The sequence below is a fragment of the Electrona antarctica genome (assembly GCF_951216825.1).
Source record: "Electrona antarctica genome assembly, chromosome: 16".
Classification (NCBI taxonomy): Eukaryota; Metazoa; Chordata; class Actinopteri; order Myctophiformes; family Myctophidae; genus Electrona; species Electrona antarctica.
In genome coordinates, this window is record NC_136797.1 from 8575553 (window position 1) to 8602142 (window position 26590).

Here is a 26590-nt window from a genome sequence, read left to right on the forward strand (position 1 = left end):
CAAAGGTCAAAAGGTCAAAGGTCAAAAGGTCAAATGTCAAAAGGTCAAAGGTCAAATCGCTAGAAAGGTCAAAAATCAAAACGTCAAAGGTCAAAACGCTAGAAAGGTCAAAGGTCAAAAGGTCAAAGGTCAAAATGCTAGAAAGGTCAAAAATCACTAGAAAGGTCAAAACGCCACGATGCGCTTTTTTCATCGCTAGAAAGGTCAAAACGCTAGAAAGGTCAAATCGCTAGAAAGGTCGAAATGTCAAAGGTCAAAAGGTCAAAGGTGAAAATGCTAGAAAGGTCAAAAATCACCAGAAAGGTCAAAACGCCACGATGCGCTTTTTTCATCGCTAGAAAGGTCAAAACGCTAGAAAGGTCAAATCGCTAGAAAGGTCGAAAGGTCAAAAGGTCAAAGGTGAAAATGCTAGAAAGGAAAAAAATCACTAGAAAGGTCAAAACGCCACGATGCGCTTTTTTCATCGCTAGAAAGGTCAAAACGCTAGAAAGGTCAAATCGCTAGAAAGGTCGAAATGTCAAAAGGTCAAAAGGTCAAAGGTCAAAATGCTAGAAAGGTCAAAAATCACTAGAAAGGTCAAAACGCCACGATGCGCTTTTTGCATCGCTAGAAAGGTCAAAACGCTAGAAAGGTCAAAAATCGCTAGAAAGGTCAAAAGGTCAAAGGTGAAAATGCTAGAAAGGTCAAAAATCACTAGAAAGGTCAAAACGCCACGATGCACTTTTTTCATCGCTAGAAAGGTCAAAACGCTAGAAAGGTCAAAAATCGCTAGAAAGGTCAAAATGTCAAAAGGTCAAAAGGTCAAAGGTGAAAATGCTAGAAAGGTCAAAAATCACTAGAAAGGTCAAAACGCCACGATGCGCTTTTTTCATCGCTAGAAAGGTCAAAACGCTAGAAAGGTCAAATCGCTAGAAAGGTCGAAATGTCAAAAGGTCAAAAGGTCAAAATGCTAGAAAGGTCAAAAATCACTAGAAAGGTCAAAACGCCACGATGCGCTTTTTTCATCGCTAGAAAGGTCAAAACGCTAGAAAGGTCAAAAGGTCAAAGGTCAAAAGGTCAAAGGTCAAACCGCTAGAAAGGTCAAAATGCCACGATGCGCTTTTTTCATCGCTAGAAAGGTCAAAGGTCAAAACACTAGAAAGGTCAAAGGTCAAAACCCCTGAAATGCATAGAAAACTGCTTTTTTTGGCACAGCCAATAAAAAAATTGGGGGTTCAAAAAACCCCACAGTACCCCTGAAATGCATAGAAAACTGCTTTTTTTTGGCACAGCCAATAAAAAAATTGGGGGTTCAAAAAACCCCACAGTACCCCTGAAATGCATAGAAAACTGCTTTTTTTTGGCACAGCCAATAAAAAAATTGGGGGTTCAAAAAACCCCACAGTACCCCTGAAATGCATAGAAAACTGCTTTTTTTTTGGCACAGCCAATAAAGAAATTGGGCGTCAAAAAACCCCACAGTACCCCTGAAATGCATAGAAAACTGCTTTTTTTTGGCACAGCCAATACAAAAATTGGGGATTCAAAAAACCCCACAGTACCCCTGAAATGCATAGAAAACTGCTTTTTTTGGCACAGCCAATAAAAAAATTGGGGGTTCAAAAAACCCCACAGTACCCCTGAAATGCATAGAAAACTGCTTTTTTTTGGCACAGCCAATAAAAAAATTGGGGGTTCAAAAAACCCCACAGTACCCCTGAAATGCATAGAAAACTGCTTTTTTTTGGCACAGCCAATAAAAAAATTGGGGGTTCAAAAAACCCCACAGTACCCCTGAAATGCATAGAAAACTGCTTTTTTTTTGGCACAGCCAATACAAAAATTGGGGGTTCAAAAAACCCCACAGTACCCCTGAAATGCATAGAAAACTGCTTTTTTTTGGCACAGCCAATAAAAAAATTGGGGGTTCAAAAAACCCCACAGTACCCCTGAAATTCATAGAAAACTGCTTTTTTTTGGCACAGCCAATAAAAAAATTGGGGGTTCAAAAAACCCCACAGTACCCCTGAAATGCATAGAAAACTGCTTTGTTTTGCCAAAACGCTAGAAAGGTCAAAGGTCAAAGGTCAAAAGGTCAAAGGTCAAAAGGTCAAAGGTCAAATCGCTAGAAAGGTCAAAAATCAAAACGTCAAAGGTCAAAACGCTAGAAAGGTCAAAGGTCAAAAGGTCAAAGGTCAAATCGCTAGAAAGGTCAAAATGCCACGATGCGCTTTTTTCATCGCTAGAAAGGTCAAAGGTCAAAACACTAGAAAGGTCAAAGGTCAAAACCCCTGAAATGCATAGAAAACTGCTTTTTTTGGCACAGCCAATAAAAAAATTGGGGGTTCAAAAAACCCCACAGTACCCCTGAAATGCATAGAAATCAGCTTTTTTTTGGCAGTCAATAAAAAAATTGGGGGTTCAAAAAACCCCACAGTACCCCTGAAATGCATAGAAAACTGCTTTTTTTTGGCACAGCCAATAAAAAAATTGGGGGTTCAAAAAACCCCACAGTACCCCTGAAATGCATAGAAAACTGCTTTTTTTTGGCACAGCCAATAAAAAAATTGGGGGTTCAAAAAACCCCACAGTACCCCTGAAATGCATAGAAAACTGTTTTTTTTTTTTGCCAAAACGCTAGAAAGGTCAAAGGTCAAAAGGTAAAAAGGTCAAAGGTCAAATCGCTAGAAAGGTCAAAAATCAAAACGTCAAAGGTCAAAACGCTAGAAAGGTCAAAGGTCAAAAGGTCAAAGGTCAAAAGGTCAAAGGTCAAATCGCTAGAAAGGTCAAAAAACAAAACGTCAAAGGTCAAAACGCTAGAAAGGTCAAAGGTCAAAAGGTCAAAGGTCAAAAGGTCAAATCGCTAGAAAGGTCAAAATGCCACGATGCGCTTTTTTCATCGCTAGAAAGGTCAAAGGTCAAAATACTAGAAAGGTCAAAGGTCAAAACCCCTGAAATGCATAGAAAACTGCTTTTTTTGGCACAGCCAATAAAAAAATTGGGGGTTCAAAAAACCCCACAGTACCCCTGAAATGCATAGAAAACTGCTTTTTTTTGGCACAGCCAATACAAAAATTGGGGGTTCAAAAAACCCCACAGTACCCCTGAAATGCATAGAAAACTGCTTTTTTTTGGCACAGCCAATAAAAAAATTGGGGGTTCAAAAAACCCCACAGTACCCCTGAAATGCATAGAAAACTGCTTTTTTTTGGCACAGCCAATAAAAAAATTGGGGGTTCAAAAAACCCCACAGTACCCCTGAAATGCATAGAAAACTGCTTTTTTTTGGCACAGCCAATAAAAAAATTGGGGGTTCAAAAAACCCCACAGTACCCCTGAAATGCATAGAAAACTTTTTTTTGGCACAGCCAATAAAAAAATTGGGGGTTAAAAAAAACCCACAGTACCCCTGAAATGCATAGAAAACTGCTTTTTTTTGGCACAGCCAATACAAAAATTGGGGGTTCAAAAAAACCCCACAGTACCCCTGAAATGCATAGAAAACTGCTTTTTTTTGGCACAGCCAATAAAAAAATTGGGGGTTCAAAAAACCCCACAGTACCCCTGAAATGCATAGAAAACTGCTTTTTTTTGGCACAGCCAATAAAAAAATTGGGGGTTCAAAAAACCCCACAGTACCCCTGAAATGCATAGAAAACTGCTTTTTTTTTGCACAGCCAATACAAAAATTGGGGGTTCAAAAAACCCCACAGTACCCCTGAAATGCATAGAAAACTGCTTTTTTTTGGCACAGCCAATACAAAAATTGGGGGTTCAAAAAACCCCACAGTACCCCTGAAATGCATAGAAAACTGCTTTTTTTTGGCACAGCCAATAAAAAAATTGGGGGTTCAAAAAACCCCACAGTACCCCTGAAATGCATAGAAAACTGCTTTTTCTTGGCACAGCCAATAAAAAAATTGGGGGTTCAAAAAACCCCACAGTACCCCTGAAATGCATAGAAAACTGCTTTTTTTTGGCACAGCCAATACAAAAATTGGGGGTTCAAAAAACCCCACAGTACCCCTGAAATGCATAGAAAACTGCTTTTTTTTGGCACAGCCAATAACAAAATTGGGGGTTCAAAAAACCCCACAGTACCCCTGAAATGCATAGAAAACTGCTTTTTTTTGGCACAGCCAATAAAAAAATTGGGGGTTCAAAAAACCCCACAGTACCCCTGAAATGCATAGAAAACTGCTTTTTTTTGGCACAGCCAATAAAAAAATTGGGGGTTCAAAAAACCCCACAGTACCCCTGAAATGCATAGAAAACTGCTTTTTTTTGGCACAGCCAATAAAAAAATTGGGGGTTCAAAAAACCCCACAGTACCCCTGAAATGCATAGAAAACTGCTTTTTTTTGGCCAAAACGCTAGAAAGGTCAAAGGTCAAAAGGTCAAAGGTCAAAAGGTCAAATGTCAAAAGGTCAAAGGTCAAATCGCTAGAAAGGTCAAAAATCAAAACGTCAAAGGTCAAAACGCTAGAAAGGTCAAAGGTCAAAAGGTCAAAGGTCAAAATGCTAGAAAGGTCAAAAATCACTAGAAAGGTCAAAACGCCACGATGCGCTTTTTTCATCGCTAGAAAGGTCAAAACGCTAGAAAGGTCAAATCGCTAGAAAGGTCGAAATGTCAAAGGTCAAAAGGTCAAAGGTGAAAATGCTAGAAAGGTCAAAAATCACCAGAAAGGTCAAAACGCCACGATGCGCTTTTTTCATCGCTAGAAAGGTCAAAACGCTAGAAAGGTCAAATCGCTAGAAAGGTCGAAAGGTCAAAAGGTCAAAGGTGAAAATGCTAGAAAGGAAAAAAATCACTAGAAAGGTCAAAACGCCACGATGCGCTTTTTTCATCGCTAGAAAGGTCAAAACGCTAGAAAGGTCAAATCGCTAGAAAGGTCGAAATGTCAAAAGGTCAAAAGGTCAAAGGTCAAAATGCTAGAAAGGTCAAAAATCACTAGAAAGGTCAAAACGCCACGATGCGCTTTTTGCATCGCTAGAAAGGTCAAAACGCTAGAAAGGTCAAAAATCGCTAGAAAGGTCGAAAGGTCAAAAGGTCAAAGGTGAAAATGCTAGAAAGGTCAAAAATCACTAGAAAGGTCAAAACGCCACGATGCACTTTTTTCATCGCTAGAAAGGTCAAAACGCTAGAAAGGTCAAAAATCGCTAGAAAGGTCAAAATGTCAAAAGGTCAAAAGGTCAAAGGTGAAAATGCTAGAAAGGTCAAAAATCACTAGAAAGGTCAAAACGCCACGATGCGCTTTTTTCATCGCTAGAAAGGTCAAAACGCTAGAAAGGTCAAATCGCTAGAAAGGTCGAAATGTCAAAAGGTCAAAAGGTCAAAATGCTAGAAAGGTCAAAAATCACTAGAAAGGTCAAAACGCCACGATGCGCTTTTTTCATCGCTAGAAAGGTCAAAACGCTAGAAAGGTCAAAAGGTCAAAGGTCAAAAGGTCAAAGGTCAAATCGCTAGAAAGGTCAAAATGCCACGATGCGCTTTTTTCATCGCTAGAAAGGTCAAAGGTCAAAACACTAGAAAGGTCAAAGGTCAAAACCCCTGAAATGCATAGAAAACTGCTTTTTTTGGCACAGCCAATAAAAAAATTGGGGGTTCAAAAAACCCCACAGTACCCCTGAAATGCATAGAAAACTGCTTTTTTTTGGCACAGCCAATACAAAAATTGGGGGTTCAAAAAACCCCACAGTACCCCTGAAATGCATAGAAAACTGCTTTTTTTTGGCACAGCCAATAAAAAAATTGGGGGTTCAAAAAACCCCACAGTACCCCTGAAATGCATAGAAAACTGCTTTTTTTTGGCACAGCCAATAAAAAAATTGGGGGTTCAAAAAACCCCACAGTACCCCTGAAATGCATAGAAAACTGCTTTTTTTTGGCACAGCCAATAAAAAAATTGGGGGTTCAAAAAACCCCACAGTACCCCTGAAATGCATAGAAAACTGCTTTTTTTTTGGCACAGCCAATAAAGAAATTGGGCGTCAAAAAACCCCACAGTACCCCTGAAATGCATAGAAAACTGCTTTTTTTTTGGCACAGCCAATACAAAAATTGGGGATTCAAAAAACCCCACAGTACCCCTGAAATGCATAGAAAACTGCTTTTTTTGGCACAGCCAATAAAAAAATTGGGGGTTCAAAAAACCCCACAGTACCCCTGAAATGCATAGAAAACTGCTTTTTTTTGGCACAGCCAATAAAAAAATTGGGGGTTCAAAAAACCCCACAGTACCCCTGAAATGCATAGAAAACTGCTTTTTTTTGGCACAGCCAATAAAAAAATTGGGGGTTCAAAAAACCCCACAGTACCCCTGAAATTCATAGAAAACTGCTTTTTTTTGGCACAGCCAATAAAAAAATTGGGGGTTCAAAAAACCCCACAGTACCCCTGAAATGCATAGAAAACTGCTTTGTTTTGCCAAAACGCTAGAAAGGTCAAAGGTCAAAGGGTCAAAAGGTCAAAGGTCAAAAGGTCAAAGGTCAAATCGCTAGAAAGGTCAAAAATCAAAACGTCAAAGGTCAAAACGCTAGAAAGGTCAAAGGTCAAAAGGTCAAAGGTCAAATCGCTAGAAAGGTCAAAATGCCACGATGCGCTTTTTTCATCGCTAGAAAGGTCAAAGGTCAAAACACTAGAAAGGTCAAAACCCCTGAAATGCATAGAAAACTGCTTTTTTTGGCACAGCCAATAAAAAAATTGGGGGTTCAAAAAACCCCACAGTACCCCTGAAATGCATAGAAAACAGCTTTTTTTTGGCAGTCAATAAAAAAATTGGGGGTTCAAAAAACCCCACAGTACCCCTGAAATGCATAGAAAACTGCTTTTTTTTGGCACAGCCAATAAAAAAATTGGGGGTTCAAAAAACCCCACAGTACCCCTGAAATGCATAGAAAACTGCTTTTTTTTGGCACAGCCAATAAAAAAATTGGGGGTTCAAAAAACCCCACAGTACCCCTGAAATGCATAGAAAACTGTTTTTTTTTTTTTTTTTTTTTGCCAAAACGCTAGAAAGGTCAAAGGTCAAAAGGTCAAAAGGTCAAAGGTCAAATCGCTAGAAAGGTCAAAAATCAAAACGTCAAAGGTCAAAACGCTAGAAAGGTCAAAGGTCAAAAGGTCAAAGGTCAAAGGTCAAATCGCTAGAAAGGTCAAAAAACAAAACGTCAAAGGTCAAAACGCTAGAAAGGTCAAAGGTCAAAAGGTCAAAGGTCAAAAGGTCAAATCGCTAGAAAGGTCAAAATGCCACGATGCGCTTTTTTCATCGCTAGAAAGGTCAAAGGTCAAAACACTAGAAAGGTCAAAGGTCAAAACCCCTGAAATGCATAGAAAACTGCTTTTTTTGGCACAGCCAATAAAAAAATTGGGGGTTCAAAAAACCCCACAGTACCCCTGAAATGCATAGAAAACTGCTTTTTTTTGGCACAGCCAATAACAAAATTGGGGGTTCAAAAAACCCCACAGTACCCCTGAAATGCATAGAAAACTGCTTTTTTTTGGCACAGCCAATAAAAAAATTGGGGGTTCAAAAAACCCCACAGTACCCCTGAAATGCATAGAAAACTGCTTTTTTTTGGCACAGCCAATAAAAAAATTGGGGGTTCAAAAAACCCCACAGTACCCCTGAAATGCATAGAAAACTGCTTTTTTTTGGCACAGCCAATAAAAAAATTGGGGGTTCAAAAAACCCCACAGTACCCCTGAAATGCATAGAAAACTGCTTTTTTTTGGCACAGCCAATAAAAAAATTGGGGGTTCAAAAAACCCCACAGTACCCCTGAAATGCATAGAAAACTGCTTTTTTTTGGCACAGCCAATAAAAAAATTGGGGGTTCAAAAAAACCCCACAGTACCCCTGAAATGCATAGAAAACTGCTTTTTTTTGGCATAGCCAATAAAAAAATTGGGGGTTCAAAAAACCCCACAGTACCCCTGAAATGCATAGAAAACTGCTTTTTTTTGGCACAGCCAATAAAAAAATTGGGGGTTCAAAAAACCCCACAGTACCCCTGAAATGCATAGAAAACTGCTTTTTTTTTGCACAGCCAATACAAAAATTGGGGGTTCAAAAAACCCCACAGTACCCCTGAAATGCATAGAAAACTGCTTTTTTTTGGCACAGCCAATACAAAAATTGGGGGTTCAAAAAACCCCACAGTACCCCTGAAATGCATAGAAAACTGCTTTTTTTTTGGCACAGCCAATAAAAAAATTGGGGGTTCAAAAAACCCCACAGTACCCCTGAAATGCATAGAAAACTGCTTTTTTTTGGCACAGCCAATACACAAATTGGGGGTTAAAAAAACCCCACAGTACCCCTGAAATGCATAGAAAACTGCTTTTTTCAATAAAAAAATTGGGGGTTCAAAAAACCCCACAGTACCCCTGAAATGCATAGAAAACTGCTTTTTTTTGGCACAGCCAATACAAAAATTGGGGGTTCAAAAAACCCCACAGTACCCCTGAAATGCATAGAAAACTGCTTTTTTTTGGCACAGCCAATAAAAAAATTGGGGGTTCAAAAAACCCCACAGTACCCCTGAAATGCATAGAAAACTGCTTTTTTTTGGCACAGCCAATAAAAAAATTGGGGGTTCAAAAAACCCCACAGTACCCCTGAAATGCATAGAAAACTGCTTTTTTTTTGCCAAAACGCTAGAAAGGTCAAAGGTCAAAAGGTCAAAGGTCAAAAGGTCAAATGTCAAAAGGTCAAAGGTCAAATCGCTAGAAAGGTCAAAAATCAAAACGTCAAAGGTCAAAACGCTAGAAAGGTCAAAGGTCAAAAGGTCAAAGGTCAAAAGCTCAAAGGTCAAAAGGTCAAAGGTCAAATCGCTAGAAAGGTCAAAAATCAAAACGTCAAAGGTCAAAACGCTAGAAAGGTCAAAGGTCAAAAGGTCAAAGGTCAAAAGGTCAAATCGCTAGAAAGGTCAAAATGCCACGATGCGTTTTTTTCATCGCTAGAAAGGTCAAAGGTCAAAACACTAGAAAGGTCAAAGGTCAAAACCCCTGAAATGCATAGAAAACTGCTTTTTTTTGGCACAGCCAATAAAAAAATTGGGGGTTCAAAAAACCACAGTACCCCTGAAATGCATAGAAAACTGCTTTTTTTGGCACAGCCAATACAAAAATTGGGGGTTCAAAAAACCCCACAGTACCCCTGAAATGCATAGAAAACTGCTTTTTTTTGGCACAGCCAATAAAAAAATTGGGGGTTCAAAAAACCCCACAGTACCCCTGAAATGCATAGAAAACTGCTTTTTTTTGGCACAGCCAATAAAAAAATTGGGGGTTCAAAAAACCCCACAGTACCCCTGAAATGCATAGAAAACTGCTTTTTTTTGGCACAGCCAATAAAAAAATTGGGGGTTCAAAAAACCCCACAGTACCCCTGAAATGCATAGAAAACTGCTTTTTTTTGGCACAGCCAATAAAAAAATTGGGGGTTCAAAAAACCCCACAGTACCCCTGAAATGCATAGAAAACTGCTTTTTTTTTGGCACAGCCAATAAAGAAATTGGGCGTCAAAAAACCCCACAGTACCCCTGAAATGCATAGAAAACTGCTTTTTTTGGCACAGCCAATAAAAAAATTGGGGGTTCAAAAAACCCCACAGTACCCCTGAAATGCATAGAAAACTGCTTTTTTTTGGCACAGCCAATAAAAAAATTGGGGGTTCAAAAAACCCCACAGTACCCCTGAAATGCATAGAAAACTGCTTTTTTTTTGGCACAGCCAATAAAGAAATTGGGCGTCAAAAAACCCCACAGTACCCCTGAAATGCATAGAAAACTGCTTTTTTTTGGCACAGCCAATAAAGAAATTGGGCGTCAAAAAACCCCACAGTACCCCTGAAATGCATAGAAAACTGCTTTTTTTTTGGCACAGCCAATACAAAAATTGGGGATTCAAAAAACCCCACAGTACCCCTGAAATGCATAGAAAACTGCTTTTTTTGGCACAGCCAATAAAAAAATTGGGGGTTCAAAAAACCCCACAGTACCCCTGAAATGCATAGAAAACTGCTTTTTTTTTGGCACAGCCAATAAAAAAATTGGGGGTTCAAAAAACCCCACAGTACCCCTGAAATGCATAGAAAACTGCTTTTTTTTTGGCACAGCCAATAAAGAAATTGGGCGTCAAAAAACCCCACAGTACCCCTGAAATGCATAGAAAACTGCTTTTTTTTTGGCACAGCCAATACAAAAATTGGGGATTCAAAAAACCCCACAGTACCCCTGAAATGCATAGAAAACTGCTTTTTTTGGCACAGCCAATAAAAAAATTGGGGGTTCAAAAAACCCCACAGTACCCCTGAAATGCATAGAAAACTGCTTTTTTTTTGGCACAGCCAATAAAAAAATTGGGGGTTCAAAAAACCCCACAGTACCCCTGAAATGCATAGAAAACTGCTTTTTTTTGGCACAGCCAATAAAAAAATTGGGGGTTCAAAAAACCCCACAGTACCCCTGAAATGCATAGAAAACTGCTTTTTTTTTGGCACAGCCAATAAAAAAATTGGGGGTTCAAAAAACCCCACAGTACCCCTGAAATGCATAGAAAACTGCTTTTTTTTGGCACAGCCAATACAAAAATTGGGGGTTCAAAAAACCCCACAGTACCCCTGAAATTCATAGAAAACTGCTTTTTTTTGGCACAGCCAATAAAAAAATTGGGGGTTCAAAAAACCCCACAGTACCCCTGAAATGCATAGAAAACTGCTTTGTTTTGCCAAAACGCTAGAAAGGTCAAAGGTCAAAGGTCAAAGGGTCAAAAGGTCAAAGGTCAAAAGGTCAAAGGTCAAATCGCTAGAAAGGTCAAAAATCAAAACGTCAAAGGTCAAAACGCTAGAAAGGTCAAAGGTCAAAAGGTCAAAGGTCAAATCGCTAGAAAGGTCAAAATGCCACGATGCGCTTTTTTCATCGCTAGAAAGGTCAAAGGTCAAAACACTAGAAAGGTCAAAACCCCTGAAATGCATAGAAAACTGCTTTTTTTGGCACAGCCAATAAAAAAATTGGGGGTTCAAAAAACCCCACAGTACCCCTGAAATGCATAGAAAACAGCTTTTTTTTGGCAGTCAATAAAAAAATTGGGGGTTCAAAAAACCCCACAGTACCCCTGAAATGCATAGAAAACTGCTTTTTTTTGGCACAGCCAATAAAAAAATTGGGGGTTCAAAAAACCCCACAGTACCCCTGAAATGCATAGAAAACTGCTTTTTTTTGGCACAGCCAATAAAAAAATTGGGGGTTCAAAAAACCCCACAGTACCCCTGAAATGCATAGAAAACTGTTTTTTTTTTTTTTTTTTTGCCAAAACGCTAGAAAGGTCAAAGGTCAAAAGGTCAAAAGGTCAAAGGTCAAATCGCTAGAAAGGTCAAAAATCAAAACGTCAAAGGTCAAAACGCTAGAAAGGTCAAAGGTCAAAAGGTCAAAGGTCAAAGGTCAAATCGCTAGAAAGGTCAAAAAACAAAACGTCAAAGGTCAAAACGCTAGAAAGGTCAAAGGTCAAAAGGTCAAAGGTCAAAAGGTCAAATCGCTAGAAAGGTCAAAATGCCACGATGCGCTTTTTTCATCGCTAGAAAGGTCAAAGGTCAAAACACTAGAAAGGTCAAAGGTCAAAACCCCTGAAATGCTTAGAAAACTGCTTTTTTTGGCACAGCCAATAAAAAAATTGGGGGTTCAAAAAACCCCACAGTACCCCTGAAATGCATAGAAAACTGCTTTTTTTTGGCACAGCCAATAACAAAATTGGGGGTTCAAAAAACCCCACAGTACCCCTGAAATGCATAGAAAACTGCTTTTTTTTGGCACAGCCAATAAAAAAATTGGGGGTTCAAAAAACCCCACAGTACCCCTGAAATGCATAGAAAACTGCTTTTTTTTGGCACAGCCAATAAAAAAATTGGGGGTTCAAAAAACCCCACAGTACCCCTGAAATGCATAGAAAACTGCTTTTTTTTGGCACAGCCAATAAAAAAATTGGGGGTTCAAAAAACCCCACAGTACCCCTGAAATGCATAGAAAACTGCTTTTTTTTGGCACAGCCAATAAAAAAATTGGGGGTTCAAAAAACCCCACAGTACCCCTGAAATGCATAGAAAACTGCTTTTTTTTGGCACAGCCAATAAAAAAATTGGGGGTTCAAAAAAACCCCACAGTACCCCTGAAATGCATAGAAAACTGCTTTTTTTTGGCATAGCCAATAAAAAAATTGGGGGTTCAAAAAACCCCACAGTACCCCTGAAATGCATAGAAAACTGCTTTTTTTTGGCACAGCCAATAAAAAAATTGGGGGTTCAAAAAACCCCACAGTACCCCTGAAATGCATAGAAAACTGCTTTTTTTTTGCACAGCCAATACAAAAATTGGGGGTTCAAAAAACCCCACAGTACCCCTGAAATGCATAGAAAACTGCTTTTTTTTGGCACAGCCAATACAAAAATTGGGGGTTCAAAAAACCCCACAGTACCCCTGAAATGCATAGAAAACTGCTTTTTTTTGGCACAGCCAATAAAAAAATTGGGGGTTCAAAAAACCCCACAGTACCCCTGAAATGCATAGAAAACTGTTTTTTTTTGGCACAGCCAATACACAAATTGGGGGTTAAAAAAACCCCACAGTACCCCTGAAATGCATAGAAAACTGCTTTTTTTTGGCACAGCCAATAAAAAAATTGGGGGTTCAAAAAACCCCACAGTACCCCTGAAATGCATAGAAAACTGCTTTTTTTTGGCACAGCCAATACAAAAATTGGGGGTTCAAAAAACCCCACAGTACCCCTGAAATGCATAGAAAACTGCTTTTTTTTGGCACAGCCAATAAAAAAATTGGGGGTTCAAAAAACCCCACAGTACCCCTGAAATGCATAGAAAACTGCTTTTTTTTGGCACAGCCAATAAAAAAATTGGGGGTTCAAAAAACCCCACAGTACCCCTGAAATGCATAGAAAACTGCTTTTTTTTTGCCAAAACGCTAGAAAGGTCAAAGGTCAAAAGGTCAAAGGTCAAAAGGTCAAATGTCAAAAGGTCAAAGGTCAAATCGCTAGAAAGGTCAAAAATCAAAACGTCAAAGGTCAAAACGCTAGAAAGGTCAAAGGTCAAAAGGTCAAAGGTCAAAAGCTCAAAGGTCAAAAGGTCAAAGGTCAAATCGCTAGAAAGGTCAAAAATCAAAACGTCAAAGGTCAAAACGCTAGAAAGGTCAAAGGTCAAAAGGTCAAAGGTCAAAAGGTCAAATCGCTAGAAAGGTCAAAATGCCACGATGCGTTTTTTCATCGCTAGAAAGGTCAAAGGTCAAAACACTAGAAAGGTCAAAGGTCAAAACCCCTGAAATGCATAGAAAACTGCTTTTTTTTGGCATAGCCAATAAAAAAATTGGGGGTTCAAAAAACCACAGTACCCCTGAAATGCATAGAAAACTGCTTTTTTTTGGCACAGCCAATACAAAAATTGGGGGTTCAAAAAACCCCACAGTACCCCTGAAATGCATAGAAAACTGCTTTTTTTTGGCACAGCCAATAAAAAAATTGGGGGTTCAAAAAACCCCACAGTACCCCTGAAATGCATAGAAAACTGCTTTTTTTTGGCACAGCCAATACAAAAATTGGGGGTTCAAAAAACCCCACAGTACCCCTGAAATGCATATAAAACTGCTTTTTTTTGGCACAGCCAATAAAAAAATTGGGGGTTCAAAAAACCCCACAGTACCCCTGAAATGCATAGAAAACTGCTTTTTTTTGGCACAGCCAATAAAAAAATTGGGGGTTCAAAAAACCCCACAGTACCCCTGAAATGCATAGAAAACTGCTTTTTTTTGGCACAGCCAATACAAAAATTGGGGGTTCAAAAAACCCCACAGTACCCCTGAAATGCATAGAAAACTGCTTTTTTTTGGCATAGCCAATAAAAAAATTGGGGGTTCAAAAAACCCCACAGTACCCCTGAAATGCATATAAAACTGCTTTTTTTTGGCACAGCCAATAAAAAAATTGGGGGTTCAAAAAACCCCACAGTACCCCTGAAATGCATAGAAAACTGCTTTTTTTTGGCACAGCCAATAAAAAAATTGGGGGTTCAAAAAATGCATAGAAAACTGCTTTTTTTTTGCCAAAACGCTAGAAAGGTCAAAGGTCAAAAGGTCAAAGGTCAAAAGGTCAAAGGTCAAATCGCTAGAAAGGTCAAAAATCAAAACGTCAAAGGTCAAAACGCTAGAAAGGTCAAAGGTCAAAAGGTCAAAGGTCAAAAGGTCAAAGGTCAAAAGGTCAAAGGTCACATCGCTAGAAAGGTCAAAAATCTAAACGTCAAAGGTCAAAACGCTAGAAAGGTCAAAGGTCAAAAGGTCAAAGGTCAAAAGGTCAAATCGCTAGAAAGGTCAAAATGCCACGATGCGTTTTTTTCATCGCTAGAAAGGTCAAAGGTCAAAACACTAGAAAGGTCAAAGGTCAAAACCCCTGAAATGCATAGAAAACTGCTTTTTTTTGGCACAGCCAATAAAAAAATTGGGGGTTAAAAAAAACCCACAGTACCCCTGAAATGCATAGAAAACTGCTTTTTTTTGGCACAGCCAATACAAAAATTGGGGGTTCAAAAAACCCCACAGTACCCCTGAAATGCATATAAAACTGCTTTTTTTTGGCACAGCCAATAAAAAAATTGGGGGTTCAAAAAACCCCACAGTACCCCTGAAATGCATAGAAAACTGCTTTTTTTTGGCACAGCCAATACAAAAATTGGGGGTTCAAAAAACCCCACAGTACCCCTGAAATGCATAGAAAACTGCTTTTTTTTGGCACAGCCAATAAAAAAATTGGGGGTTCAAAAAACCCCACAGTACCCCTGAAATGCATATAAAACTGCTTTTTTTTGGCACAGCCAATAAAAAAATTGGGGGTTCAAAAAACAGTACCCCTGAAATGCATAGAAAACTGCTTTTTTTTGGCACAGCCAATAAAAAAATTGGGGGTTCAAAAAACCCCACAGTACCCCTGAAATGCATAGAAAACTGCTTATTTTTTTGCCAAAACGCTAGAAAGGTCAAAGGTCAAAAGGGCAAAGGTCAAAAGGTCAAAGGTCAAAAGGTCAAAGGTCAAATCGCTAGAAAGGTCAAAAATCAAAACGTCAAAGGTCAAAACGCTAGAAAGGTCAAAGGTCAAAAGGTCAAAAGGTCAAATCGCTAGAAAGGTCAAAAATCAAAACGTCAAAGGTCAAAACGCTAGAAAGGTCAAAGGTCAAAAGGTCAAAGGTCAAAAGGTCAAATCGCTAGAAAGGTCAAAATGCCACGATGCACTTTTTTCATCGCTAGAAAGGTCAAAGGTCAAAACACTAGAAAGGTCAAAGGTCAAAACCCCTGAAATGCATAGAAAACTGCTTTTTTTGGCACAGCCAATAAAAAAATTGGGGGTTCAAAAAACCCCACAGTACCCCTGAAATGCATAGAAAACTGTTTTTTTTTTGGCACAGCCAATACAAAAATTGGGGGTTCAAAAAACCCCACAGTACCCCTGAAATGCATAGAAAACTGCTTTTTTTTGGTCACAGCCAATAAAAAAATTGGGGGTTCAAAAAAACCCCACAGTACCCCTGAAATGCATAGAAAACTGCTTTTTTTTGGCACAGCCAATACAAAAATTGGGGGTTCAAAAAACCCCACAGTACCCCTGAAATGCATAGAAAACTGCTTTTTTTTGGCACAGCCAATAAAAAAATTGGGGGTTCAAAAAACCCCACAGTACCCCTGAAATGCATAGAAAACTGCTTTTTTTTGGCACAGCCAATACAAAAATTGGGGGTTCAAAAAACCCCACAGTACCCCTGAAATGCATAGAAAACTGCTTTTTTTTGGCACAGCCAATAAAAAAATTGGGGGTTCAAAAAACCCCACAGTACCCCTGAAATGCATAGAAAACTGCTTTTTTTTGGCACAGCCAATACAAAAATTGGGGGTTCAAAAAACCCCACAGTACCCCTGAAATGCATATAAAACTGCTTTTTTTTGGCACAGCCAATAAAAAAATTGGGGGTTCAAAAAACCCCACAGTACCCCTGAAATGCATAGAAAACTGCTTTTTTTTGGCACAGCCAATAAAAAAATTGGGGGTTCAAAAAACCCCACAGTACCCCTGAAATGCATAGAAAACTGCTTTTTTTTGGCACAGCCAATACAAAAATTGGGGGTTCAAAAAACCCCACAGTACCCCTGAAATGCATAGAAAACTGCTTTTTTTTGGCACAGCCAATAAAAAAATTGGGGGTTCAAAAAACCCCACAGTACCCCTGAAATGCATAGAAAACTGCTTTTTTTTGGCACAGCCAATAAAAAAATTGGGGGTTCAAAAAACCCCACAGTACCCCTGAAATGCATAGAAAACTGCTTTTTTTTTGCACAGCCAATACAAAAATTGGGGGTTCAAAAAACCCCACAGTACCCCTGAAATGCATAGAAAACTGCTTTTTTTTGGCACAGCCAATACAAAAATTGGGGGTTCAAAAAACCCCACAGTACCCCTGAAATGCATAGAAAACTGCTTTTTTTTGGCACAGCCAATAAAAAAATTGGGGGTTCAAAAAACCCCACAGTACCCCTGAAATGCATAGAAAACTGCTTTTTCTTGGCACAGCCAATAAAAAAATTGGGGGTTCAAAAAACCCCACAGTACCCCTGAAATGCATAGAAAACTGCTTTTTTTTGGCACAGCCAATACAAAAATTGGGGGTTCAAAAAACCCCACAGTACCCCTGAAATGCATAGAAAACTGCTTTTTTTTGGCACAGCCAATAACAAAATTGGGGGTTCAAAAAACCCCACAGTACCCCTGAAATGCATAGAAAACTGCTTTTTTTTGGCACAGCCAATAAAAAAATTGGGGGTTCAAAAAACCCCACAGTACCCCTGAAATGCATAGAAAACTGCTTTTTTTTGGCACAGCCAATAAAAAAATTGGGGGTTCAAAAAACCCCACAGTACCCCTGAAATGCATAGAAAACTGCTTTTTTTTGGCACAGCCAATAAAAAAATTGGGGGTTCAAAAAACCCCACAGTACCCCTGAAATGCATAGAAAACTGCTTTTTTTTGGCCAAAACGCTAGAAAGGTCAAAGGTCAAAAGGTCAAAGGTCAAAAGGTCAAATGTCAAAAGGTCAAAGGTCAAATCGCTAGAAAGGTCAAAAATCAAAACGTCAAAGGTCAAAACGCTAGAAAGGTCAAAGGTCAAAAGGTCAAAGGTCAAAATGCTAGAAAGGTCAAAAATCACTAGAAAGGTCAAAACGCCACGATGCGCTTTTTTCATCGCTAGAAAGGTCAAAACGCTAGAAAGGTCAAATCGCTAGAAAGGTCGAAATGTCAAAGGTCAAAAGGTCAAAGGTGAAAATGCTAGAAAGGTCAAAAATCACCAGAAAGGTCAAAACGCCACGATGCGCTTTTTTCATCGCTAGAAAGGTCAAAACGCTAGAAAGGTCAAATCGCTAGAAAGGTCGAAAGGTCAAAAGGTCAAAGGTGAAAATGCTAGAAAGGAAAAAAATCACTAGAAAGGTCAAAACGCCACGATGCGCTTTTTTCATCGCTAGAAAGGTCAAAACGCTAGAAAGGTCAAATCGCTAGAAAGGTCGAAATGTCAAAAGGTCAAAAGGTCAAAGGTCAAAATGCTAGAAAGGTCAAAAATCACTAGAAAGGTCAAAACGCCACGATGCGCTTTTTGCATCGCTAGAAAGGTCAAAACGCTAGAAAGGTCAAAAATCGCTAGAAAGGTCAAAAGGTCAAAGGTGAAAATGCTAGAAAGGTCAAAAATCACTAGAAAGGTCAAAACGCCACGATGCACTTTTTTCATCGCTAGAAAGGTCAAAACGCTAGAAAGGTCAAAAATCGCTAGAAAGGTCAAAATGTCAAAAGGTCAAAAGGTCAAAGGTGAAAATGCTAGAAAGGTCAAAAATCACTAGAAAGGTCAAAACGCCACGATGCGCTTTTTTCATCGCTAGAAAGGTCAAAACGCTAGAAAGGTCAAATCGCTAGAAAGGTCGAAATGTCAAAAGGTCAAAAGGTCAAAATGCTAGAAAGGTCAAAAATCACTAGAAAGGTCAAAACGCCACGATGCGCTTTTTTCATCGCTAGAAAGGTCAAAACGCTAGAAAGGTCAAAAGGTCAAAGGTCAAAAGGTCAAAGGTCAAACCGCTAGAAAGGTCAAAATGCCACGATGCGCTTTTTTCATCGCTAGAAAGGTCAAAGGTCAAAACACTAGAAAGGTCAAAGGTCAAAACCCCTGAAATGCATAGAAAACTGCTTTTTTTGGCACAGCCAATAAAAAAATTGGGGGTTCAAAAAACCCCACAGTACCCCTGAAATGCATAGAAAACTGCTTTTTTTTGGCACAGCCAATAAAAAAATTGGGGGTTCAAAAAACCCCACAGTACCCCTGAAATGCATAGAAAACTGCTTTTTTTTGGCACAGCCAATAAAAAAATTGGGGGTTCAAAAAACCCCACAGTACCCCTGAAATGCATAGAAAACTGCTTTTTTTTTGGCACAGCCAATAAAGAAATTGGGCGTCAAAAAACCCCACAGTACCCCTGAAATGCATAGAAAACTGCTTTTTTTTGGCACAGCCAATACAAAAATTGGGGATTCAAAAAACCCCACAGTACCCCTGAAATGCATAGAAAACTGCTTTTTTTGGCACAGCCAATAAAAAAATTGGGGGTTCAAAAAACCCCACAGTACCCCTGAAATGCATAGAAAACTGCTTTTTTTTGGCACAGCCAATAAAAAAATTGGGGGTTCAAAAAACCCCACAGTACCCCTGAAATGCATAGAAAACTGCTTTTTTTTGGCACAGCCAATAAAAAAATTGGGGGTTCAAAAAACCCCACAGTACCCCTGAAATGCATAGAAAACTGCTTTTTTTTTGGCACAGCCAATACAAAAATTGGGGGTTCAAAAAACCCCACAGTACCCCTGAAATGCATAGAAAACTGCTTTTTTTTGGCACAGCCAATAAAAAAATTGGGGGTTCAAAAAACCCCACAGTACCCCTGAAATTCATAGAAAACTGCTTTTTTTTGGCACAGCCAATAAAAAAATTGGGGGTTCAAAAAACCCCACAGTACCCCTGAAATGCATAGAAAACTGCTTTGTTTTGCCAAAACGCTAGAAAGGTCAAAGGTCAAAGGTCAAAAGGTCAAAGGTCAAAAGGTCAAAGGTCAAATCGCTAGAAAGGTCAAAAATCAAAACGTCAAAGGTCAAAACGCTAGAAAGGTCAAAGGTCAAAAGGTCAAAGGTCAAATCGCTAGAAAGGTCAAAATGCCACGATGCGCTTTTTTCATCGCTAGAAAGGTCAAAGGTCAAAACACTAGAAAGGTCAAAGGTCAAAACCCCTGAAATGCATAGAAAACTGCTTTTTTTGGCACAGCCAATAAAAAAATTGGGGGTTCAAAAAACCCCACAGTACCCCTGAAATGCATAGAAATCAGCTTTTTTTTGGCAGTCAATAAAAAAATTGGGGGTTCAAAAAACCCCACAGTACCCCTGAAATGCATAGAAAACTGCTTTTTTTTGGCACAGCCAATAAAAAAATTGGGGGTTCAAAAAACCCCACAGTACCCCTGAAATGCATAGAAAACTGCTTTTTTTTGGCACAGCCAATAAAAAAATTGGGGGTTCAAAAAACCCCACAGTACCCCTGAAATGCATAGAAAACTGTTTTTTTTTTTTGCCAAAACGCTAGAAAGGTCAAAGGTCAAAAGGTAAAAAGGTCAAAGGTCAAATCGCTAGAAAGGTCAAAAATCAAAACGTCAAAGGTCAAAACGCTAGAAAGGTCAAAAGGTCAAAGGTCAAAAGGTCAAATCGCTAGAAAGGTCAAAAAACAAAACGTCAAAGGTCAAAACGCTAGAAAGGTCAAAGGTCAAAAGGTCAAAGGTCAAAAGGTCAAATCGCTAGAAAGGTCAAAATGCCACGATGCGCTTTTTTCATCGCTAGAAAGGTCAAAGGTCAAAATACTAGAAAGGTCAAAGGTCAAAACCCCTGAAATGCATAGAAAACTGCTTTTTTTGGCACAGCCAATAAAAAAATTGGGGGTTCAAAAAACCCCACAGTACCCCTGAAATGCATAGAAAACTGCTTTTTTTTGGCACAGCCAATACAAAAATTGGGGGTTCAAAAAACCCCACAGTACCCCTGAAATGCATAGAAAACTGCTTTTTTTTGGCACAGCCAATAAAAAAATTGGGGGTTCAAAAAACCCCACAGTACCCCTGAAATGCATAGAAAACTGCTTTTTTTTGGCACAGCCAATAAAAAAATTGGGGGTTCAAAAAACCCCACAGTACCCCTGAAATGCATAGAAAACTGCTTTTTTTTGGCACAGCCAATAAAAAAATTGGGGGTTCAAAAAACCCCACAGTACCCCTGAAATGCATAGAAAACTTTTTTTTGGCACAGCCAATAAAAAAATTGGGGGTTCAAAAAAACCCACAGTACCCCTGAAATGCATAGAAAACTGCTTTTTTTTGGCACAGCCAATACAAAAATTGGGGGTTCAAAAAAACCCCACAGTACCCCTGAAATGCATAGAAAACTGCTTTTTTTTGGCACAGCCAATAAAAAAATTGGGGGTTCAAAAAACCCCACAGTACCCCTGAAATGCATAGAAAACTGCTTTTTTTTGGCACAGCCAATAAAAAAATTGGGGGTTCAAAAAACCCCACAGTACCCCTGAAATGCATAGAAAACTGCTTTTTTTTTGCACAGCCAATACAAAAATTGGGGGTTCAAAAAACCCCACAGTACCCCTGAAATGCATAGAAAACTGCTTTTTTTTGGCACAGCCAATAAAAAAATTGGGGGTTCAAAAAACCCCACAGTACCCCTGAAATGCATAGAAAACTGCTTTTTCTTGGCACAGCCAATAAAAAAATTGGGGGTTCAAAAAACCCCACAGTACCCCTGAAATGCATAGAAAACTGCTTTTTTTTGGCACAGCCAATACAAAAATTGGGGGTTCAAAAAACCCCACAGTACCCCTGAAATGCATAGAAAACTGCTTTTTTTTGGCACAGCCAATAACAAAATTGGGGGTTCAAAAAACCCCACAGTACCCCTGAAATGCATAGAAAACTGCTTTTTTTTGGCACAGCCAATAAAAAAATTGGGGGTTCAAAAAACCCCACAGTACCCCTGAAATGCATAGAAAACTGCTTTTTTTTGGCACAGCCAATAAAAAAATTGGGGGTTCAAAAAACCCCACAGTACCCCTGAAATGCATAGAAAACTGCTTTTTTTTTGGCACAGCCAATAAAAAAATTGGGGGTTCAAAAAACCCCACAGTACCCCTGAAATGCATAGAAAACTGCTTTTTTTTGGCCAAAACGCTAGAAAGGTCAAAGGTCAAAAGGTCAAAGGTCAAAAGGTCAAATGTCAAAAGGTCAAAGGTCAAATCGCTAGAAAGGTCAAAAATCAAAACGTCAAAGGTCAAAACGCTAGAAAGGTCAAAGGTCAAAAGGTCAAAGGTCAAAATGCTAGAAAGGTCAAAAATCACTAGAAAGGTCAAAACGCCACGATGCGCTTTTTTCATCGCTAGAAAGGTCAAAACGCTAGAAAGGTCAAATCGCTAGAAAGGTCGAAATGTCAAAGGTCAAAAGGTCAAAGGTGAAAATGCTAGAAAGGTCAAAAATCACCAGAAAGGTCAAAACGCCACGATGCGCTTTTTTCATCGCTAGAAAGGTCAAAACGCTAGAAAGGTCAAATCGCTAGAAAGGTCGAAAGGTCAAAAGGTCAAAGGTGAAAATGCTAGAAAGGAAAAAAATCACTAGAAAGGTCAAAACGCCACGATGCGCTTTTTTCATCGCTAGAAAGGTCAAAACGCTAGAAAGGTCAAATCGCTAGAAAGGTCGAAATGTCAAAAGGTCAAAAGGTCAAAGGTCAAAATGCTAGAAAGGTCAAAAATCACTAGAAAGGTCAAAACGCCACGATGCGCTTTTTGCATCGCTAGAAAGGTCAAAACGCTAGAAAGGTCAAAAATCGCTAGAAAGGTCGAAAGGTCAAAAGGTCAAAGGTGAAAATGCTAGAAAGGTCAAAAATCACTAGAAAGGTCAAAACGCCACGATGCACTTTTTTCATCGCTAGAAAGGTCAAAACGCTAGAAAGGTCAAAAATCGCTAGAAAGGTCAAAATGTCAAAAGGTCAAAAGGTCAAAGGTGAAAATGCTAGAAAGGTCAAAAATCACTAGAAAGGTCAAAACGCCACGATGCGCTTTTTTCATCGCTAGAAAGGTCAAAACGCTAGAAAGGTCAAATCGCTAGAAAGGTCGAAATGTCAAAAGGTCAAAAGGTCAAAATGCTAGAAAGGTCAAAAATCACTAGAAAGGTCAAAACGCCACGATGCGCTTTTTTCATCGCTAGAAAGGTCAAAACGCTAGAAAGGTCAAAAGGTCAAAGGTCAAAAGGTCAAAGGTCAAATCGCTAGAAAGGTCAAAATGCCACGATGCGCTTTTTTCATCGCTAGAAAGGTCAAAGGTCAAAACACTAGAAAGGTCAAAGGTCAAAACCCCTGAAATGCATAGAAAACTGCTTTTTTTGGCACAGCCAATAAAAAAATTGGGGGTTCAAAAAACCCCACAGTACCCCTGAAATGCATAGAAAACTGCTTTTTTTTGGCACAGCCAATAAAAAAATTGGGGGTTCAAAAAACCCCACAGTACCCCTGAAATGCATAGAAAACTGCTTTTTTTTGGCACAGCCAATAAAAAAATTGGGGGTTCAAAAAACCCCACAGTACCCCTGAAATGCATAGAAAACTGCTTTTTTTTTGGCACAGCCAATAAAAAAATTGGGGGTTCAAAAAACCCCACAGTACCCCTGAAATGCATAGAAAACTGCTTTTTTTTGGCACAGCCAATAAAAAAATTGGGGGTTCAAAAAACCCCACAGTACCCCTGAAATGCATAGAAAACTGCTTTTTTTTTGGCACAGCCAATAAAGAAATTGGGCGTCAAAAAACCCCACAGTACCCCTGAAATGCATAGAAAACTGCTTTTTTTTTGGCACAGCCAATACAAAAATTGGGGATTCAAAAAACCCCACAGTACCCCTGAAATGCATAGAAAACTGCTTTTTTTGGCACAGCCAATAAAAAAATTGGGGGTTCAAAAAACCCCACAGTACCCCTGAAATGCATAGAAAACTGCTTTTTTTTGGCACAGCCAATAAAAAAATTGGGGGTTCAAAAAACCCCACAGTACCCCTGAAATGCATAGAAAACTGCTTTTTTTTGGCACAGCCAATAAAAAAATTGGGGGTTCAAAAAACCCCACAGTACCCCTGAAATGCATAGAAAACTGCTTTTTTTTTGGCACAGCCAATAAAAAAATTGGGGGTTCAAAAAACCCCACAGTACCCCTGAAATGCATAGAAAACTGCTTTTTTTTGGCACAGCCAATACAAAAATTGGGGGTTCAAAAAACCCCACAGTACCCCTGAAATTCATAGAAAACTGCTTTTTTTTGGCACAGCCAATAAAAAAATTGGGGGTTCAAAAAACCCCACAGTACCCCTGAAATGCATAGAAAACTGCTTTGTTTTGCCAAAACGCTAGAAAGGTCAAAGGTCAAAGGTCAAAGGGTCAAAAGGTCAAAGGTCAAAAGGTCAAAGGTCAAATCGCTAGAAAGGTCAAAAATCAAAACGTCAAAGGTCAAAACGCTAGAAAGGTCAAAGGTCAAAAGGTCAAAGGTCAAATCGCTAGAAAGGTCAAAATGCCACGATGCGCTTTTTTCATCGCTAGAAAGGTCAAAGGTCAAAACACTAGAAAGGTCAAAACCCCTGAAATGCATAGAAAACTGCTTTTTTTGGCACAGCCAATAAAAAAATTGGGGGTTCAAAAAACCCCACAGTACCCCTGAAATGCATAGAAAACAGCTTTTTTTTGGCAGTCAATAAAAAAATTGGGGGTTCAAAAAACCCCACAGTACCCCTGAAATGCATAGAAAACTGCTTTTTTTTGGCACAGCCAATAAAAAAATTGGGGGTTCAAAAAACCCCACAGTACCCCTGAAATGCATAGAAAACTGTTTTTTTTTTTTTTTTTTTTTGCCAAAACGCTAGAAAGGTCAAAGGTCAAAAGGTCAAAAGGTCAAAGGTCAAATCGCTAGAAAGGTCAAAAATCAAAACGTCAAAGGTCAAAACGCTAGAAAGGTCAAAGGTCAAAAGGTCAAAGGTCAAAGGTCAAATCGCTAGAAAGGTCAAAAAACAAAACGTCAAAGGTCAAAACGCTAGAAAGGTCAAAGGTCAAAAGGTCAAAGGTCAAAAGGTCAAATCGCTAGAAAGGTCAAAATGCCACGATGCGCTTTTTTCATCGCTAGAAAGGTCAAAGGTCAAAACACTAGAAAGGTCAAAGGTCAAAACCCCTGAAATGCATAGAAAACTGCTTTTTTTGGCACAGCCAATAAAAAAATTGGGGGTTCAAAAAACCCCACAGTACCCCTGAAATGCATAGAAAACTGCTTTTTTTTGGCACAGCCAATAACAAAATTGGGGGTTCAAAAAACCCCACAGTACCCCTGAAATGCATAGAAAACTGCTTTTTTTTGGCACAGCCAATAAAAAAATTGGGGGTTCAAAAAACCCCACAGTACCCCTGAAATGCATAGAAAACTGCTTTTTTTTGGCACAGCCAATAAAAAAATTGGGGGTTCAAAAAACCCCACAGTACCCCTGAAATGCATAGAAAACTGCTTTTTTTTGGCACAGCCAATAAAAAAATTGGGGGTTCAAAAAACCCCACAGTACCCCTGAAATGCATAGAAAACTGCTTTTTTTTGGCACAGCCAATAAAAAAATTGGGGGTTCAAAAAACCCCACAGTACCCCTGAAATGCATAGAAAACTGCTTTTTTTTGGCACAGCCAATAAAAAAATTGGGGGTTCAAAAAAACCCCACAGTACCCCTGAAATGCATAGAAAACTGCTTTTTTTTGGCATAGCCAATAAAAAAATTGGGGGTTCAAAAAACCCCACAGTACCCCTGAAATGCATAGAAAACTGCTTTTTTTTGGCACAGCCAATAAAAAAATTGGGGGTTCAAAAAACCCCACAGTACCCCTGAAATGCATAGAAAACTGCTTTTTTTTTGCACAGCCAATACAAAAATTGGGGGTTCAAAAAACCCCACAGTACCCCTGAAATGCATAGAAAACTGCTTTTTTTTGGCACAGCCAATACAAAAATTGGGGGTTCAAAAAACCCCACAGTACCCCTGAAATGCATAGAAAACTGCTTTTTTTTTGGCACAGCCAATAAAAAAATTGGGGGTTCAAAAAACCCCACAGTACCCCTGAAATGCATAGAAAACTGCTTTTTTTTGGCACAGCCAATACACAAATTGGGGGTTAAAAAAACCCCACAGTACCCCTGAAATGCATAGAAAACTGCTTTTTTCAATAAAAAAATTGGGGGTTCAAAAAACCCCACAGTACCCCTGAAATGCATAGAAAACTGCTTTTTTTTGGCACAGCCAATACAAAAATTGGGGGTTCAAAAAACCCCACAGTACCCCTGAAATGCATAGAAAACTGCTTTTTTTTGGCACAGCCAATAAAAAAATTGGGGGTTCAAAAAACCCCACAGTACCCCTGAAATGCATAGAAAACTGCTTTTTTTTGGCACAGCCAATAAAAAAATTGGGGGTTCAAAAAACCCCACAGTACCCCTGAAATGCATAGAAAACTGCTTTTTTTTTGCCAAAACGCTAGAAAGGTCAAAGGTCAAAAGGTCAAAGGTCAAAAGGTCAAATGTCAAAAGGTCAAAGGTCAAATCGCTAGAAAGGTCAAAAATCAAAACGTCAAAGGTCAAAACGCTAGAAAGGTCAAAGGTCAAAAGGTCAAAGGTCAAAAGCTCAAAGGTCAAAAGGTCAAAGGTCAAATCGCTAGAAAGGTCAAAAATCAAAACGTCAAAGGTCAAAACGCTAGAAAGGTCAAAGGTCAAAAGGTCAAAGGTCAAAAGGTCAAATCGCTAGAAAGGTCAAAATGCCACGATGCGTTTTTTTCATCGCTAGAAAGGTCAAAGGTCAAAACACTAGAAAGGTCAAAGGTCAAAACCCCTGAAATGCATAGAAAACTGCTTTTTTTTGGCACAGCCAATAAAAAAATTGGGGGTTCAAAAAACCACAGTACCCCTGAAATGCATAGAAAACTGCTTTTTTTGGCACAGCCAATACAAAAATTGGGGGTTCAAAAAACCCCACAGTACCCCTGAAATGCATAGAAAACTGCTTTTTTTTGGCACAGCCAATAAAAAAATTGGGGGTTCAAAAAACCCCACAGTACCCCTGAAATGCATAGAAAACTGCTTTTTTTTGGCACAGCCAATAAAAAAATTGGGGGTTCAAAAAACCCCACAGTACCCCTGAAATGCATAGAAAACTGCTTTTTTTTGGCACAGCCAATAAAAAAATTGGGGGTTCAAAAAACCCCACAGTACCCCTGAAATGCATAGAAAACTGCTTTTTTTTGGCACAGCCAATAAAAAAATTGGGGGTTCAAAAAACCCCACAGTACCCCTGAAATGCATAGAAAACTGCTTTTTTTTTGGCACAGCCAATAAAGAAATTGGGCGTCAAAAAACCCCACAGTACCCCTGAAATG